The 18,989-nt window shown below is 40.2% G+C and overlaps 1 long non-coding RNA gene across 2 annotated transcripts; it reads left to right on the forward strand.

Annotated features, from left to right (window-relative positions):
* Positions 1-9,086: 9,086 nt before the first annotated feature.
* LOC131975372 (uncharacterized) lies at positions 9,087-18,761 on the forward strand. Of its 2 annotated transcripts, none has more exons than XR_009394719.1 (3): positions 9,087-9,142; positions 9,583-9,685; positions 18,654-18,761. It is a non-coding gene; the product is annotated as an uncharacterized LOC131975372 (long non-coding RNA). The 2 variants fall into 2 exon arrangements; XR_009394718.1 differs by lacking the exon at positions 18,654-18,761 and adding an exon at positions 10,121-10,220.
* Positions 18,762-18,989: the final 228 nt, after the last annotated feature.

Here is an 18,989-nt window from a genome sequence, read left to right on the forward strand (position 1 = left end):
TGCTCTGCTCTGCTCTGCTCTGCTCTGACTGTGTTTCAGTGTGTGAGTGTGTGTGCGCTCTCCAGTGGAGAGCTCCTTCTTAATGATCCTGCCAGGCTTTTTTTTGCACCTGGATCCAGTCCAGCCCTCATGATCTGGATAATTTCCATGTACAACCGACAGGGGCGAGCACGTCCTCTCCGCGCGCTCCTGCTGTACAGTGCACTTTGGCTCAGCGTGTTTATGATCTGCTGAAGTGACCCAAAGCCCTACCTGCTGCTCGTTTGGTTATAGTCAGTTTCTAGTTAGTTAGTCATTGGCAATTAGTAAAATACCACTATTCATAATAGTAAGTTATTACATAAATGTCTAGTAGTAAAAACATATATGTTCATAATTAACAGGTTTTAATTAGTCCAGTGGCACTCATTCAATTTGGCACTGTTCATAATTATGGTTTATTAAGGTTATTAATTGTATATTAACGAATGATAAGCAGTTACTAGTATTAAAAATAGTTAATAATATGTAGTTTCATCAGATCAATCAGTTAATAATTACATATTTGTTAATAAATATCAGTTAGTAATCACCGTTTCTATGACTTGGTTCGTTAATAATTACATCACTATTAAAAATGTGTTAATGACTTAGTGACTACTATTATTAGTATTAATAATTAGCAGTTATTTTGTAAATTTGTGGTGATTTTTGACCATTTTTATAAATTCTTGAGAAAAATGTTTTAGTGCCAAATCTGTGTAACAAATGGTATCCATCAAAACATTGCTACAGCATTTTAAGACCTAATTGAGCATGAGAATGGCCTCCATATACTCATATCATAATGCTCTGAACCCTTAAACATTTTAATAATTTTAAAATACCCACAATTCTCTAAAAAAAATGGGGTGGAATTTGAAGGGGTTAAAACACTGCAATCGTGGCTTCAAACAGGAGCCTTTAGAAGGAGAAGTGCAGATCAGGAGGACAATATTTTGACCAACTCTGTTTAAACCAAATTGGCCAACAGTCAATTGAGTGCAGTGCTAGTGGCTACTTAACCAGCACCAGTGAAATCTGCACACCATCTGATGAGAGGCTGGCCCTTGTGGTGCATGAGAGGTGTGATGAAGAATTGAAGTGCCAGTTGTAGTGCTACTGTTTTGTACTGCCTGGCTGTGGCTGACACAATCAACAACAAAAGAATCTTCTGATTAAAGACAACTGGGCCTCTTGCACAAGCCATCCATAGCTGTACAGGGCTATAAAATAGACAGAAACTCCACACATATAAAAAACTGTATCATCTGCATAGCATTTAATATTAATTCCACATGCATGATGATGTTTAAAAAAATGGAGCACATCTCATGGATACAAAAAGTATTACAAATTATCCGGTGACTGCCCTGAGTAACACCCAAAACATCTTCTACTATCGAAAGTTATCCAGATTTATCCAAAGTTATTTAATGTTATTCGCATGTAATCCTGCTGTGTGAGAAAACCCCCTGATGTCAATCCTTGTTTAGTTTCAGTCATTTGGGAAATCATCAGTCAGCTCTTTTTGTGTCAGTTTGTTTTGGTTCAGAAAGTATTCCGTCCCTAAAAGGATTATTAAAAGATTACTACAGTTACTTTTCATAAAGCCTGTGTGTATATGTGTCTTTGTGTGTCTGTAACCATTCTGCCTGGTGTATTTCAGGACTGGGTGGAGATGGGTGTGAACGCTGTGCATCCACCAGTTACTATATGAGTGTATGGTTCTGCACGCGCGGCGCACACACGCGCGCGCGCACACACACACACACACACACACACACACACACACACACACTTTCTCACACTCAGAGCAAACCTAAGTGAACAAATGAGCAGACAGCAGTCATCACAGCATGTAGAGGAGAAAGAATTCAACCCTTGTTGATGGTTCCATCTACATAATGTCTGTGCTCTCGGTTCATACGGTTACTCTTACCAACAGCAGCCCTGCCAAAAGGGAAATCAGAGCATAAATAGGAGCAGCACAGAGCTGACTGTGTGTCTTAAGTGGTTGATTGTATCTTTGATGGTCCACCAGCTCTCCATGGTGATTAGCACAGATTGCCAGGAAATCATGCATGATGTTTTCTGTTTTTTTCAGTTCTCATAAAAACTAAGATAACTCTGTGTTTGCCTTTGTTGTCTGGAAGATATACTTAATTGCATGCCTGTTAAGCTTGTGCAGCTGTAATCTTGTTTGCTGAGAATTGTTTTCCCTCCTCTGTGTTATTGTTTTGAAGCCGCAGCAGGAAGCTGTGGAGCGGCGCTGCGAGTTTTACTGGCGTTCCCCATGTCAGGTGTGTTTTTGTGTCATCATGTCCGTCTTAAAGAGCCCATCACGTTGATCCCCAGGCATTCAAGGGATTAGTGTTGAGTTCTGGTACAGATTACCCATAAAATACTGGGACACAGATGATGAGCGTGTTTGTGGGTGTAGGCATGTCTGTGAGCATGCCGACGATAAGAGTTACTCCATTGCATCCTCACTAAGGGAGCACCCAGAGAAACCTGAAAATGACCGAGGTGACCATGCATAAATTTATATTTGGTATTTTACAAATAGGTTGGTGTGGTCACATATCTACTTTGCTGTAAATACACACACAGGGTCTGTTCACTCAAAATCAGAAAAGAAATTCTCACTTGCCTAGTGCTATACCACTGCAGAGTTGGCTTTATAGTCATCCTAAGCCAAAATTTCTATAATTTAAAATACTTGAGTTGTATGAAGATATGTTACCGTTGAAGTTTTTAGATAGGATTTTAAGTCTCACTAGCAGTTGTGTTCATGTTTCCCAGAGATGCATTGTAATAACTTTGATAATGGTGAAACCCTGACTTTGATTTTTTGATGTTTTATTTCATCTTATACAAAAGGAAGGAAAAAAATGTTTTCCTATCAAGCTAATTACAAAATATTAGCATGCTATACTAAGACGACAATGACGACTATATGAGCTATGAGCTTAACATCAGCATGTTAGCATTGTCATAGTAAGCATTAAACAAAGCACTTCTGTGGTTAGTGTTCATTTCTATGCCAAAAGACACTAAGGAGTAAGCTGTTCATTTTTCAAAGTAAGTAAATTTGGTTTTTAGTCTGTTTTTAGCCAAAATTAGCATTTTTCACGTGAATTACAGATGCACCTTGCAAGCTAGCTAGCTTGCGCTGGTGTTAGCTGGTGACTTAGCATTTTCTTTGCGGTAACTGTATACTGCGTTTCAGACACAGTAAAATATCTCACTTACTGTTTCAGCATACTAAATGGCATGTTAGTATGGCATTTCAGATGATTGATGCTGTTTATCAATGGAAGAAAACAGCATACCTTTTCAAAAGAAGTCACATTATAACACCCATGTTTATTCATTCAAGCTTTTTTATAAGGTTTTTTTTTTAATACATATAAAAGTATTTTTCACATGATCACATTTCCACACGTGACAACTTATGACAATTTGACACCTAGATAGACAACTTAAGGAAGATTCAACTAGGAAATTTTATTATGTCGGTTGTTTAGTTTCACTGCATGTGTCAGCATGCATCACCTTGGTTTCACTTAATTACCAATAGCTATGAGCTGGTCATACTTCTGACAAACATATGAAGAAGTCATATTTTGACTAGACTCACTTAATGTTTTCTCCATGCACTCTCATCCATCACTGGTTCCGACAGATTCATTTGTCTTGTAATATCTGCATACCTGTTTTATCCTTCTCATTCATTCAGTAAAGCTGCTTTGACACTGTATATCAAAACTATGACCTTTGGATTATGGATGTTAGATCTGGGACATTATGGAACAGACACCTTTACCATTTGGCCTTGCGGCCGTCCCCATTATGTGGGAGTTGATTGAAGAGTTCTGCAATCAGGATTCTGTCTGTTCCTGAGAGCTTTGAGATCTCAGGAGGCTTTGAGGCAGACACAGAGGGAGGAGAGCCAAGCCGTCTGCTGATGATTCATTTTTTAGTGCTCCATCATCCTTCCCCCTCATAGGGCAATCACTCACATCCTGCTACACACACACATACACACACACACGGAAAAAAAACATGAGGACACAAACATGTTTGTGTCCATAGATGCAGAAATTCACACACATACAAAAAGACATGCAGACATTCACACACACATTCCTGATCTGCAGAACCCTCTGGCTCACTACACTACAGGTCTCACTACACGTAACGTTGCCAAGCCAGCTGTGCGAACTGGGTCTGGAAGAGAAGGGGGATAATACAGGTGTGTGTGTGTGTGTGTGTGTGTGTGTGTGTGTTTATTTGCATGCAAGTGATCGAGCGAGACAAACAGACGGACAGAAAGAACTACTCTTATTTCAGCCCCATGACCGATTTTTTAATTCTGTGTTTTCAGTGTGAGGTACACATATTTTCTTGAGGTGTGCAGTGTGCCGTGCAGTGTGCCGTGCACGGTGGCGTGTGCACGTGCTGTCTGGAATAGCTCTCAATGTAAACAAACCACAGAGAGGCCAACCCTGGCGGGGAGGTTGTTTTGAGCCGGCGGGGACGTCACTGTGGTTTCCACACACAACGCTCTTCTTCAGACTCCCAGCCATGAATCGTCTCCATCTCGCAGATAGGTGACCATTCTCCAGTTTGCTTTTCACACAATGTACACATAAACACTAGCTGCTTGTTGGCGTGCTCATGTGAGCCCCACACCTCTGCTCTGTTCTTCTGGCCTGTTTTTAAAAAGAGTTTTGAACATGCTTTGACTTGATGATGGATGAGCCCGGCAGATTCTAAATATGTCATCCAGACTTTGGACTTCAATCCATAATACACTTCATTTCTCTGGATCCTGGCTGCATCTGGTTTTAATGTGTGGAGACCCCTGCCTGGATGAAGAAGACAGTCTTCATCCTGCAGCTCCCTCTCTATCACCACAGAGCCTTTTCCCCTCCCTTTCTCTTTCTCTATGGAGATAGATGGTATAATGCTGCCACCAATCACAACCTCACCAGACCGTGCTAAATCTGAAAACAACTCTTAATGGCAGCCTATAAAATGGCCCACTGGGTTATAAAGATGATATACTCTTCTCTTGTCTGCAAAGCACATATATTGAGTCTACATTGAGTCACCTGTGACTATGCTCTGGATACTTACCTATTTACTTGCCTCCCGGGAAGCCCCCCCAGGAAGAGTGGTGCGCCGTTTTCGTTCCTTAACCTTGAAATTGCAACTCTCAAGTCCATCATGTGATACCATTTGCCCAAAAAGATTTTTTCCTCTGGACAAACATTCGGAAGGATACATAAATCAGCACACTTTTTTTTTTAAGCATAACAGCCCGTAAAAGGACTTCACTATCAGAATTTGATTCATCATCAATCATTTTATTCCCATTCAAGTTAGCGGAGCACTGTAGTGGAAGTAGGAGGTTCTGCTGGCAGAATTCTCGGGTGCATATAAATGCAGACAATCTGTGTCGTTTTATACTTGGAAGTTGGCTTCATGTGCCCCTAAATAACTTTCATAGGAATAAATGGGGTTCAGCCTCCAGTGCTGCATTCAGTTCTCTTAAGAATTCCATGGGGTCAAGCTTAACATTTCTTTAAGTGTGACATGGATGAACTTAGCTGGCAACAAACAGATGGTTATTTGAAGACTGTTTACAATGCAGTAACTAAATGTAAAAGTAAAAGTAAAAGTAAAGAAACGTAACTCTAACCCAAACCCTGCCTTTAAACCTAACACTAACCATAACCCTTCTTAGCTTGCTAGCTGCTAATTTATGTTGAGCATTGCAGTCTGCCAGTTATGGTATTTTTATGCACGGCTTCATGCTCCACTGAGTTACTTTTATTGGAATGAATGGCTCTGCCTCCAACGCTTAATACATTATCTTAATATATTCACGGTTTAGTTTCACATTTCATGGAATACTTTGAAGAAAATTTTGGTGTTAACATTAACAAGAAAAGCACACATGGCTGGACAGTCAAAGGAAATGTCTTAGGTTTCAAAAATTAATCATTAATATCTTAAAACCAAGGCATTAAACTTCTGAGAAGAACAGAGAAAATACGTATTTTCCAGTTTATTGGTGCCAGTTTAAATCTCCTGCATTTTTGTAAGCTGCACATGAAAAAGCGTGATTATCTTGGTGACAAGTTGTTTTTCAAATGTTTTTCCACAGTGTCAACAGTTACAAATCATTGCCACTGATCAGTCGCTGTGTAGCTCGGTGCAGTCTGCACACTCAGTGACCTCCTTACTGAGACCTCCCCGAGGCTCCACAGCTGTTGGCCTCGCATGCTAGCAGCTCATCCAGTCTCAGCTGTAATCAGTGATTCACCTGCACACCGCTTCCTCTGACATTTTCGCTTCCTCACAGCTTTGTGTGAACAGTCAATAGGTAAACATGAGAATGGGCTTTGTGTAATGTGTAACAGCCAGATATGTGACAAACTGTTTTACGATTAAGTGTATGGATCAAGATACAGTAAATGTTGTTATATATTCTTGTATGTAAATAGGAATTGTATTTATTTCTATTTATTTAATTTATCATTTTTTTTTATTTTTACCAGTAGATTCCCTGAAATGGAACCTCATAAAAACAAAACAAACAATATATTTTATCTATAATTTATTGTATTATTGCCATTATTATCACAGTTTGCTGCTAGTGGCTGGATGTTTTGCTTCCTTCCAGTCCTACAGTTATTATTCTCCTGCCAATCAATAATAGTATTGCAAAAATCCTTTAAATGCATGCAACGTCATCAAAAAATCGACTTTGTGCACAGACAGTCAATAGTCAGCCACTGGTTTAGGTACGGTTGGTGCACATGAGTCATAGATCTGTCAGACAAATAACAGGGAGTGGGAGTGTCAACAGTATTCACCCTGAGAAAAATGAAATGTGGACAGAGATAGGATCTGTGCTTTGTGTCAGTTTGTCGATTCTCTGTGTTATTTATTTACTAAAAAAGGTGTACAGTGGTCACAGGGAGAGCCAGGCTCAGCAGGGGAGCAAACACAGCCATGTGAGCGAGTCGGGGAAGACGAAAAAAGGTCACGGCAGGGGTAAAGGACGAAGAGATAAGAGTTGTTTATGTTTCTTGTCCCATTCATCTCCATTGAGACACATTCATCTCTACACTTAGAGAGAAAAGGCCCTGCCCTTTGCCCCGCTCTCTGTGCCTTTAAAACATAAACAAATCCCACTCTCAGGTCCTGACAACTGCCCTGCCTGTTTGCTCAGTGTGTTTGCTCAGGACTGTGGTTTGGGTTTCAGTGTTAGCAGTGCACAGGTAGTTCAAGACACAAAATCAAATGCAACAATTTGAAATCAATGTCAACCTGACAGCAGCTCACCACAGTAACATAATATTTATTACCCTACAATTAGAGCAGTGATTTAGTCCACGTAGTAGGAAGAACAAACATGCTGCGACTTCCTCTTCAGTGTCAGAGGGATTTATTCTTCACAATATTTATTTACATCATGGAGCTTCCTCTCTATTAAATCGCCTCTGCCCTGGGGGGTAGTTTAATCTTTGGCTTGATGCACCAAACTGCTATCTCCAAGTGATTTGTGCTTCACCTAGAGTTCATGAATTCTGCCAAACTGAGAGCAGCTCCAGAACTCCGCCATCAGAGACTTTGGTTGTGTTTCCCATGGTGCTTTGTGTTTGCCTTCTTGCCTGCAGGGATATAATGACAAGCATGGACCACCCATGTCTGCTTTGGCCTCGATGTTATTTAAGGAATTCCCCAAGCTTCAGTGTGTGTGTGTGTGTGTGTGTGTGTGTGTTTGAAAAGACATAAACTCTAGTTTATGTTTGCATGCTTAAGCCAATGTGCTGAACCTTTCTTTTGAAAGGTTGACATAAAGCCTTAAAGTGATAACACTACAATAACTGATGAATGATCATTTTCTTTTTTTAGTTGAACGAAACAAACATTTATTGAAGTTTCTGAGAATATTCTTGTTGCTACCCAGTGACTCGGAGTGGTTGTAGGACTTTTTATTTTATTTTATTTTTTTAACTTTATGGAGTTCACTGTTCCACTAAATCCTACACACTTCTCCATTATTGTGAAATGAAAGATATAAATATGATTGCCTAATACAATTTTGTCAGTATATGAAATAATTTATAAGGCTACACAGGATTTATCGAAATCTTTGGGTACGAAACTACGAAAAAAAGCGGATACAGCAGCTACAATTACAGTGAGGGGAAAAACCAACTGGGCAAAGCAATTCTAATATTATTTATAATGCCCCAAAATATAGCACAGTCCATTGTTAAAAAATGTATTAACAGTATATACATTTATAATGTACAATTTATTAATGGGCTGATTTACACTGATATAAATGGATTTTAAACTAGCCATATTATCTATGACTAGTATCTTAAGGTTAGCTTATATTAGTAAATGTAAATACAACATTACTGATACAGATTGCTGAATTTATACACAAGTCTCAAAATGTGCTGCTGTAACATTTTAATCTTAAATATTAGTTAAGCACTTTTCATTATCTCATAATTGCTTAAAGCTGCAGCAAAAGCTACATAGTCTCGCTTTAACTGTTTATATACTAGTAATGAATACTCAATTTACAAGAAGACTTACAGATAAAATGCCCTTTAATCTACTTACTAATACATTATAGTGTTTTATAAGCCATTTATTAATTGTTTATATACCAATGATAAATGCTAAATAAAGGGATTTCAAATAAAACCGTACCTGGTTGGATGTTTTCTCTTGTTTTAAAGAAGCCCACTGTTGACTTGAAGTGCAATAACTGAAACAGTATGATCTGAGTCTTGCCAAATTCTTCTCACTCACTGGGTACAATGTTACATGCGGTATTGAGGATCTATAATCACTCTCAGTGCCTCTGTCACAAGCAATCAACATGATCATGCCCCCTTGTTCCATTTCTCTCTCTTTTTACACAGTACTGAAAGACAAAACTGATCCCCAGTCAGAGGAGTTGCTGGGTGAACAAAGGCCAGTTTCCAGGAGCTCGCCATTCCCCAGAGGTCAGGAGCTCCACTGTGGAGGATGATCTGTAGAATGGCGACCAAGCACTTCCTGGCTCGGCTGGTTTCCAAGGGTACAAACTGCCATCCATGTGTTTCTTTCTGCAGTGTCAACGCCGAACATGTGTTTCCAACTTGTTGAGCATCCTGGGTGAGACGTTCAGGAAGCCTTTTGTGTGGGGAGGTTCACTCTTGGTCTTGTGTAGAAACTCAGGAAGTTGGATTTATGGGAAATGTGGTGTAAATTTAGGAAAACACTGGCATGCATTGACACTGCAACCAGAGGAAAACATGAACATTAGCACCATTAGGACTTTTGTCCTGAAATGTATTTCCTTAACACGAAAAGTGAAAAGAATTCAGCTTTCAGTTAATATTTATTTTGAGTTGTTAAACAAAACAGTGTCCTACTTTAACTCTCTTCTGACTCAGATAGTTTCACACAGCTACTCGCTTACTCACTCACTTTCTTTCTGTGCCGGTTCACGTGCCTACATCTTTTTTCCATCTTCAGTCTGACATTACCTCTTCAATGAAGTGCTGACCTTTGACCTCTTGGAGATGCACCTCTTTCCACTGATTGATGCTTCCTTCCTGGCTCGGTCACATCATGTGAGGTGGGTGACCATATTAGGAGACTGCTTTCCGTCTGTGTTTCCAGCGCACATCAAACTTCATACCCCTTGCTCGTCATATGACAGTTGAAGGGTGCACAGCCCTGCTTTACAGTTGCATTTAGCACCATATGTGTCAGAATAGCTCCATCAAGTAACAACATGAAAAGAAAGAAAATTCCTCACATTTTTCCCATGACATCCAAAGTAAAAATCTCTTCACTATGCTGGAGCTAAAGGTCATATTACCATGCTATCCAGAACCAGTTTTTATCTTATAATATTTAATAAAATATTTTTAAAAGTCATAGACAGTCCATAAAATGATTAGGGAATTGATCAATGCTGAAAGTGCCTTTAGGCTGTTGTTGATGGTAGACTTGTGAATCACACCTGTCTGATGTGACACACGCTGACAGAGGTTCTTGTTCTCTGCAGCCGCTGTCTGGCCTCGAGCCTCTGGGATGATACTCTCTGCAACACACTAACTCACGCACACACACAAGCTGTTGCTCAACACAGCTGTGGGTAAACAGGCTGTGTTTAGATGCCCGTGTCTCAACTTGTATACACACACACACACACACACACACACACACACACACTAACACTGAGGCACGTACATAGAAAGGCAACAAACCAAGGCATACTGAGTGGGCGTACTTGCAGTGCCACACCAAACGCTCTTGCCACAACTTGTCAAGACTGAATAAAATTGCACAATTGCAAATTGTATGCTCTCGAACATATACAACATTATAACATGCACCTCTTTACCTCTGAGCTCAGAGATGTACAGTAAAGGGTGTGCAGAAAGCAATTTGCTGCTTGCCATGAATACAGCCTGATCAAAAGGACAGATTTAGTTTTTTTTTCTTTTTTAATAAACCCTCACTTGCTGCTGAGAGATTTTTTACTTGATTTCACTTGATTATAGTGCACAGTCAGGCAGCGCCCCAAAAATAGAAGTACATCTCTCATTACTCATATCCGTGTCTCATATCATGTTCTTTGAAGAAGGAACTAGAAGCAATCATTAAATACTTACTGCAAACATAAGGTTAAAAAATGAATGTGAGGAAATGAAATGCAACAGCAGCCAGCAGGCATCGACTGTGTAAAAGAAGTGTGGACGGTAGCCACCGTGACCTCACCTATTGGTTTGCGGATGTGGGTTTGGCTTGACTTTTGCATTTTGGCCGTCGTCATCTTGGTTTTTTGGAGCCAGAAGATATCATATTTGTACGGAGAAAGAAACTGGACTAAACTATCAGCTAACGGTAGCGAGAGCTTGGTAGGCAAGGTGCACCTGTAATTTAAAATATGCATTTTTTATGTTAAAAAAACATGATATGTGTAAAGCGGGGAAATAAATGTAGTGGAATAGAAGTATAAAGTAGTGTAAAAAAAACTTAAGTACTTGAGTAAATATACTTGATGTATTGATAATATATCATTGATATCTATAAATAAAACAGATATGGATAAAGTATTACAATTTATTGTCATGTTTGTCATTTATTGCCATGATTACTTGTCCCACTAATCAACATCACTTGAACCATCACAAAAACGCCTTTACTACTGAATGATTCCCCACATAAGTGAATGTTTATTTACAGTGCTCTCCATTACACATATACTCAAATACAAAATAAATAAGCCTTAATATTAACACAAAACAAATGAAACAAAGAGCAGCATGTTTTTGGTAGTACAGCCTCCCCTCTGCTCTCCAATGGATCAGCAATTCAGCTTGCTATTTATAAGGTGTTCACTTCACCCCTTGTCAACTTCAGCCTGTAGCAAAATACAGGTTGAGCTGCTCAAAAGCCTTTCTTACAAGTAAATCCACAAACATTCCTGCACTCATTTTAAAGCTAATTTAGAAACTAAAACACTCTCTAACAGATGATTGATCCAAACTCATTCTTTTAGAAATACAGCAAACTATAAAAGGAACATTTCAACAGAAAAAAAACCCTCCCCTTGGTTTGACCCAGTGATGTCAGCTATGACATCACCAATAACATAAATCCCAGGAAAATGGTGTGTGGGCCTCTCCCAAACAACAGTCCAGCATGGTAATACTGAACAAAGACACAAACAATTGAACAATATTTAAACCTGCAAACGAATAGCTGTTACATCATGTATTTTGATGTAACATAATGCTAACCCAGGCCTACATGGTGGTGTAGTGGTTAGCACTCTTGTAGGATCGAAGGTTTGAATCTGGCTTGGGGCTTTTCTGTGTGGAGTTTGGATGTTCTCCCCGTGTCAGGTTGGGTTCTCTCTGGGTCCTCTGACTTCCTCCCACAGTCTAAAAACATGGTGACTCTAAATTGCCCATTGGAGTGAATGAGAGCATGAATGGTTGTCTGCCCAGCGATAGTCTGTTTAACCCGCCTCTCTCAGCTGGGATTTGCTGCAGCACCCCGAGACCCTAGTTTGGATAATTGGTTAAGGGTAATGAATGGATAAATAATGCTATCACAAACAAGCCTGGAATAGTAAGTGATGCAATGTTGCAAAAGCAATGGTAATTAATAGCAAGCTGAACACATGTTGAAGATAAATACTGTGTAAGGTGTAGGATGAATGCGTAGGGGACAAGTGGTGAGCAACGGAGACTTCTCACCCACTTTGTCACAGTGACTAAACATGGAGGTGTTATATCACATGAAAAAGATATCTTAGTGGTTAAAAGTGGCTGAACTGTGTTAGACAGGAAAGACTGTGATCTGGTGAAATGTATACAGCAGTTTGTCAGTGACATTCCATGATGTTATTTCTTAACAGCAGGTCAGTCACATGCTGCTGGTCACACCTGATTTGGGCTCGGAAGTATGTGTATTGTGACTCATAGGGGAAACAACATGTGTGTTATCTTTAATCAGCTGGTGATACCAGGTAGTTGGAGTTGCCTCAATAACTACCAGCCACAGAAACATGTGAGTCATTGACAAGTAAAACTGGCCCCTTTCTGGCACTTAATCCACTATACACAAACAGTAGCAAAACATCTGGTACACCAACTTTAAAAAAGCCAAGAATATTCTGGAGTTATTATTCAACTTGGTTGGAACTTGATCCTCTGGTGTCCCGTCTAGACAAACCACTGCAATTTAGTGTCCTAGAATTTCTCCTGCAGTGATTAAGAAAGAAGTAGATGTTACTGTGGCCCTTTTTTTTTTACACAGGATATATGAGGGTTCAAACTTAAGCTTCATCCTGGTTTTGGCAGCTAGTCTGTTCAGCTGTGTGGGGCTGGACTGAGGTCACGTCCCAACCACCGTCCCACCAGTCCACGCTGACCCCGACTGCCCCGTGGGCGGCTTTAACAGGCAGCAGCAGCAGAACACACAGCTGCTGTACACTGACCGACCAGTCCGGGTACGGCAGATCAGACTAAAATGAGAAAGCTGTTTCCTCGGGTCGTTTCCCTCCACGGTGGTAATATTCTCACATTGACTGCATCCACTAGCCCCTGAGCATCCAAAGAGGAAAATCATAATGATATTTGTGCATATGTAAGCCATAAAAAGCCTTAAATGTTGTGGCAAGTGCAACTTTGCTGTTAATCGGGGGCCCTATTTGAGCCAGAGAGGAGGAATTTGGAACGATGTGTTTCTATTCAAGCCAACTGGTCCACCCCCCGATCCATTTTCACAGGCCGCTTTTGTCCCTCACAAAGCCCAAAAATACCGCAAAGAAAATGGGACGGAGTGGAGTTCAAACAACAGCTCGAGTTTTATGTTTAATGGAATTAGGAATGACTTTTTAAATGCCACTCTGCCCTACTGTAAGAACTCGGTTAGTGTAGTTGTTGGCATGGGATGTTCATTTTTCTTTTTTGACTGATTAAAAAGTTGAAGTGATATATTGCTGCAGTGGGAGTCTGGGTTGTTTTGTCATGTGAGCGTCTTTTTACGATTTTAGTTCCCCTCATCCGTGTCATCACTGTATCGAACTGTATTTACCATCTTGTTGAATGTATTGTGCTGCTGGTGAAATATTGCATTTCACTTGAGACACTTAAACCCCAGCGCTCCAGGCCGCTGACTGACAGATTGAGAGTTATCATGGCACTTGAGGTTTGAGATGAGAGGTTTATGTAGTCAGCACATTCCCTCCTTCATTTTCATGTGACTATCCAGCATTTTTCTCTGAAAGAAATGTTCTTTTTGTTAAAAAAAAAAAAAAAAAAAAGATCTTGAAGGCATTTCTGTGCACTATGGGGATTTTCATGAAGACATCGGCCAGATTCAGACACAATTTCTCAAACGTGGGTCTGAGCTTTACTTCTTGTCCCTGTAAATCAACTCTCAAATTCTCAAACTGCCTGCTGCATGTAATCAAGCTATAGCAGGCAGCTGTGTAATTCGCCTTGACAGCTATATTAGAGCATATTGCACAGAATTTAGGCTGCCTGGTGTTTGTACATAAGACTTTTGGAGCACTTAATTTGCATCCGCTATGTAATTTGAAGTCCTTATGAACATTTTTGTGGACAGGAGAAAGGAAAGTGGTGGCACTTATCTCCAGCGGTGGTCTCACCTCAGCCCTCATGTGTTGCAAGGTTTTGAACAACTGTCCCACTCACACTCACCCATGTTCTACAATTATAATTCTAAATAATAAGGAATTTGCAATGCTAAACAATGTGACAACTCATTTTTAAGGCTTTTTAATTCATAGTCATGGCAATGAGTCAGTACAACAGTCTATAAAACTCTGACACAGTATTTTTGTTATTTTTGTAGTACAGAAAATTAAGTGTAAAAACGGCACGTTGTGGTTTTATGGGGTGTTATGTGCTGGGCTATTTCTTGGCTCAGAGCAGTGATTTCCTGGAGCCTCCTTTGGAAAGAGCCAGGCTAACGGTTTCCCTCTGTTTCCAGTCTTGATGCTAAGCTAACTGTCTCCTGGATCCAGCTTCACATTAAATAGACAGATAAAAGAGAGCTATCAATCTTTTTTATCTAAGTCTTGGCAAGAAAGTGAAAATGTTGCACTACTCTTTTGGCTAGTGTATTTTTTTTTTTACAACTGCAGAAACTGGCAAATGGTATTTCCAAAGAAATGAAATCACTCATGCACAGCACTGATGTGGAGATGCATGTTGGTCAAACCTGTTTATTGGAGGGAAAGGAACACATTTAGCCAAATGCTACATCGCTATATCCCCCTGCATTCTTGACATTGTACTCCTCAAAGAGTTCACAGATGTTTGCATTTCAATTTGTTGGTATTTGCATTCGCAGGATGGACTGAGGGAGACTTTACAAGAGACTTTTGCATTTTAGGCGGAACCCCCACAATAAAAGAGCCATGGCAGGAAACTGCTGAGTCAAGGGATTTTTGAAGGACACATTCTTGCCCCTCTGCTCTCTCAGCACTGGCAGCCCATAAACATGATGAAGATTTACTACTGTTACTGCTGATGGATGTATTTAAAGCCATCACTCTTCCGCTGCCAAGTCACTGAAATCTCCTCCTTAGGGTGCAGATGAGTGAGGTGTATCTTGTCCGCAGTGATTTATCTTAACTGAGTTGACAATGTGATAATTGATAAGGAGCCTAGCAGAGAGCATAGCAGTCATCCTTTCGAGATTTTTCCTACTGTACTGTACTGTTCTGCAGTTCACATCTTTACATCAAATTACTGAATATTAATCTGGCACTCAGAAGTATATGACTAGCTGCAGTGCATAAAGAATTAGGATGTAAGTAGTTTTTGTTCACGTCATGGACAGTCCAAAAGCCTCAACAAAGGGACACGTTTATTTCCAAAGAGAGAGAGGTATCATTTAAAAAATTTTGTTAGACTTTTTCCTCCTTTTCCAGTTCTTTCAGTGAAGCTAGGATAATAATGTCTCTCCTATCCCTTTACTAGATTTAACTGATTGCACAGGCAAACCAACTGATAATGATACTCTGACTCCTGTTCAGACAGGAAACAACAATATTTCTCAATGTTTATCTGTTACTTTAAAGGAATAGTTTGACATCACATTTCTTATTTGCCTTCTCGCTAAGAATTGGACAGGAATGCTGGGAACTAATTTTTCTGATTATTCTGACAACACATTAATACAGCTCAAATGCCTTTATACTAAGCTAAACTAACTGACTGCATCCTTAGCTTAATAATTAGCATACAACCATGAAAGTGGTGTCAATCTTCTCATTTAACTCTCGTCATGAAAGCAAATATACTTGTTTCCCAAAAAATATTCCTTCAAGCCAAGTATCATGGATTAGTTCAAAACCAAAGTTTTGCACACAGGGAATACAGTTACTGTTAAACACACAAATGCCAATTATTTAATACATCTTTGAGGAGCATGTCATTTCTTTTGCACTGACAAGAATGTTGCATCATATGTAATACAAAGCAGGTCATCTACATGCAGTTGGATCGTTGCTCACCGCTACGCACACATTGGATGGCGTGTGTGAGTGTGTGCACTTAGACATGCTAGCACAGGCATACAGGGAGTGTGGTGGCTGAGCAGGTCTAATGTTTTTGATGGGTGCTCACTACACACACCCCTGAGCTGCTGGGTTAGGGTGGCTTTGGCAAAACATGCAGACTGTGACTCACACAACGAACGTGACACCTGGGCCATCCAGACCGTCACATGTCACTGAACCACACCCCGCTTGCGCAAAAACTCTGCTACTTACGTAAATAAGGCAAATGAATCCTGCCTGTCCACCCTGGAGGCACAGAAAGACCTTTTAGGATCAACAGGTTTTTAGGAGCATTTAATGGCTAAAATTCCAATGATTCATTTATTGATTTCCCCAGTAATGTGTTGAAATGGGGCTTGCGTTTCTTTAAGGCTGAATATTTCCTCAACATGTGTAGAAGTGCCATTGATAACATGTGGTTCCATTTAATATAGACACATAAAACAACAAGCAGGAAGCATTAAAACCATATGAGGCTGGCTGTGCAGCTCTGAAAGGGACCCACTTCTCAATTCAGCCTGTGTACTCACAGACCAAGACAGGGACACAAACACACCCCCCACACACACACACACACACACACACACACACACACACACACACACACATACCTGTTGAAGCAATTAGACATGCCTGGTCTCCATATTGAAATAATAAATACAGACTGACGGGTACTGCAGTATTATACCAAGTTAATGCTTCTCTTTCAGCCCTCAGTGCCTCATCAGAATAAACAGACGTGGTTTGCATGTATGGGAAAGTTGACGAGTGGCAAACAGACCTATGAGTTCAAGCTCATATATTTCTTCTGGTTTATTTAGGCTTACAGCAGCTACAGTTTGTATGTTCCCATACAGAGCAGTGTAATATATATATATATATATATATATATATATATATATATATATACACACACACATATATATGTGTGTGTGTGTGTGTGTGTGTGTGTTTAACTTGTTATTATCATTATTATTATTATTATTATTATTATTATTATTATTAAGTAAATGTTGATTGCAATAGCTATAGAATAACATCATCAGTATTCAGTTTGATTCCCTAATTTCCACTATACAATTCTGTTTGCCATCTGGTCGGGAAAATGAGGGTTCGATATATGGCACAAAACAGGAGAAGATATCACTTGAGTTATATGAAGGCAATAAAATATTAACATTGAGGCTCCGTAGTTGGAACCAAGACAGCACGTTGTCAACAGCAGCTCATTACAGCTCAACTACTTTTCCGTTGTTTCACAATAAAAACCTACCAGAATGTTTCCCTCAGAAGCAACCAAGCAGCCAGTCTGGAAGTGCCTTAAACCTGCATTCTGTCTAATGACCAGCAGGGGTCGACTCTTCTGGTTGCAAAAAGAAGTCAGTTTGTATCACAAGTTAATAAAGAAATGATCCTACTTCTCACTTGATTTATCACTTCAGTAAACATTTTCCTAATGAGTGTATGGTCTCAGTGGCTAATTTCAAGTCTTTCAAGCATAAGTTGATTAAGTAACGTCATAGCTCTTGATCCGTTCTGCAAGGGCACTGGTTGCAAAAAAACAATATGGCCATGACTGAAATGCTGAACCAGAGGTTGTCCATTTACACTTTAATGTGGTGTGCTCTCCTAGGATTGACCAGATTATATTTTTAAATGTGCTGATATAATAAACCCCACTCATGTGGTTCCCTGAGAAGGTGAAAACAAATGCTTATTTTAACTACTGTTTGACCCAGCTTCTCCAGTGGATATCATTTATTTATGACACCCAATAGTGCAGCGCGCTCTTAGCGAGATTCCCTCCATGGTAAACAGTCATAAAAAGCCCAGGATTCAGTTGCACAAACATAAATAGCTGACTATTCATAGCACTAATGAGAGCTGCCAGGGACACCAGCAGGCCTTCAAATGCACTGTCTCCACTCGCAGCGTTATGGCACAGCTTGGGGTGGAGGGCTGGAGGTGTAAAGAATTCCTCTATAACTTCCTCTTTCCCATATATTTTATTTTTTTGTCCCCTCCTCTCATTCATCTTTTTTCTTCAAAGACGGTCACTCTTTCTCTCTTCCTGTTTATTCTCTTGAATTTGTCTCCGTCCCTCAAACAAACCTTTACTCTGTCCAGCTGTGCTGCAAAAACTTTTTACAGCAACACATTTGTATATGACATTAATTCAGCTTGTGCCTGTTATACATATAGGGATCTGCCCTCACATAACCTTGTCACGTGAACCATGCTACAGATTGGATTATGAAAGTGTCAAGTCTCTACCTTATGGTCAAAAGCTATTTTCTAAGTGAGACATTAACTTGCCATTACCCCCCACAAACCACAATGGGGGGGTGGGGTGTGTGTGTGTGTGTGTGTGTGTGTGTGTGTGTGTGTGTGTGTGTGTGTGTAATTTAGCAGCGCACTGATTGATTGGTCTGTTTATTTTTTCGTTTGGCCTGACAGGAATTTCAGACTTCAACTTTCAAATTCCTTGCAGATGGACAGCCAGCCCTTTGAAGCCCCACTGTAATTAACCTTTGGAGGAGAATAACAAACCAGTACACAGGGGCACTGTGGCCCAGCTCAGCTGCTTTGATGTGGTTCCTGTGTTTGCTCTACCATGCACTGGATGGGAGGTGAACTCTGCTGACATGTCCGGGGCTGCTGAGGGGCACGTCACACCCAGGGGGTCTGTCTCCTCCCGTCACACCACCGGCAGCATGGAAAGAACTGTTATCGCCTTTCTGAAACATTGGCTACATTTACTTAAACAGAGGGGCTTGGCCATCAGCCATAGCACATATCATACCCTACAGTTGACAATCCCTGTTGC

Source organism: Centropristis striata, chromosome 7 (assembly GCF_030273125.1).
Source record: "Centropristis striata isolate RG_2023a ecotype Rhode Island chromosome 7, C.striata_1.0, whole genome shotgun sequence".
In the NCBI taxonomy this organism is placed as follows: domain Eukaryota; kingdom Metazoa; phylum Chordata; class Actinopteri; order Perciformes; family Serranidae; genus Centropristis; species Centropristis striata.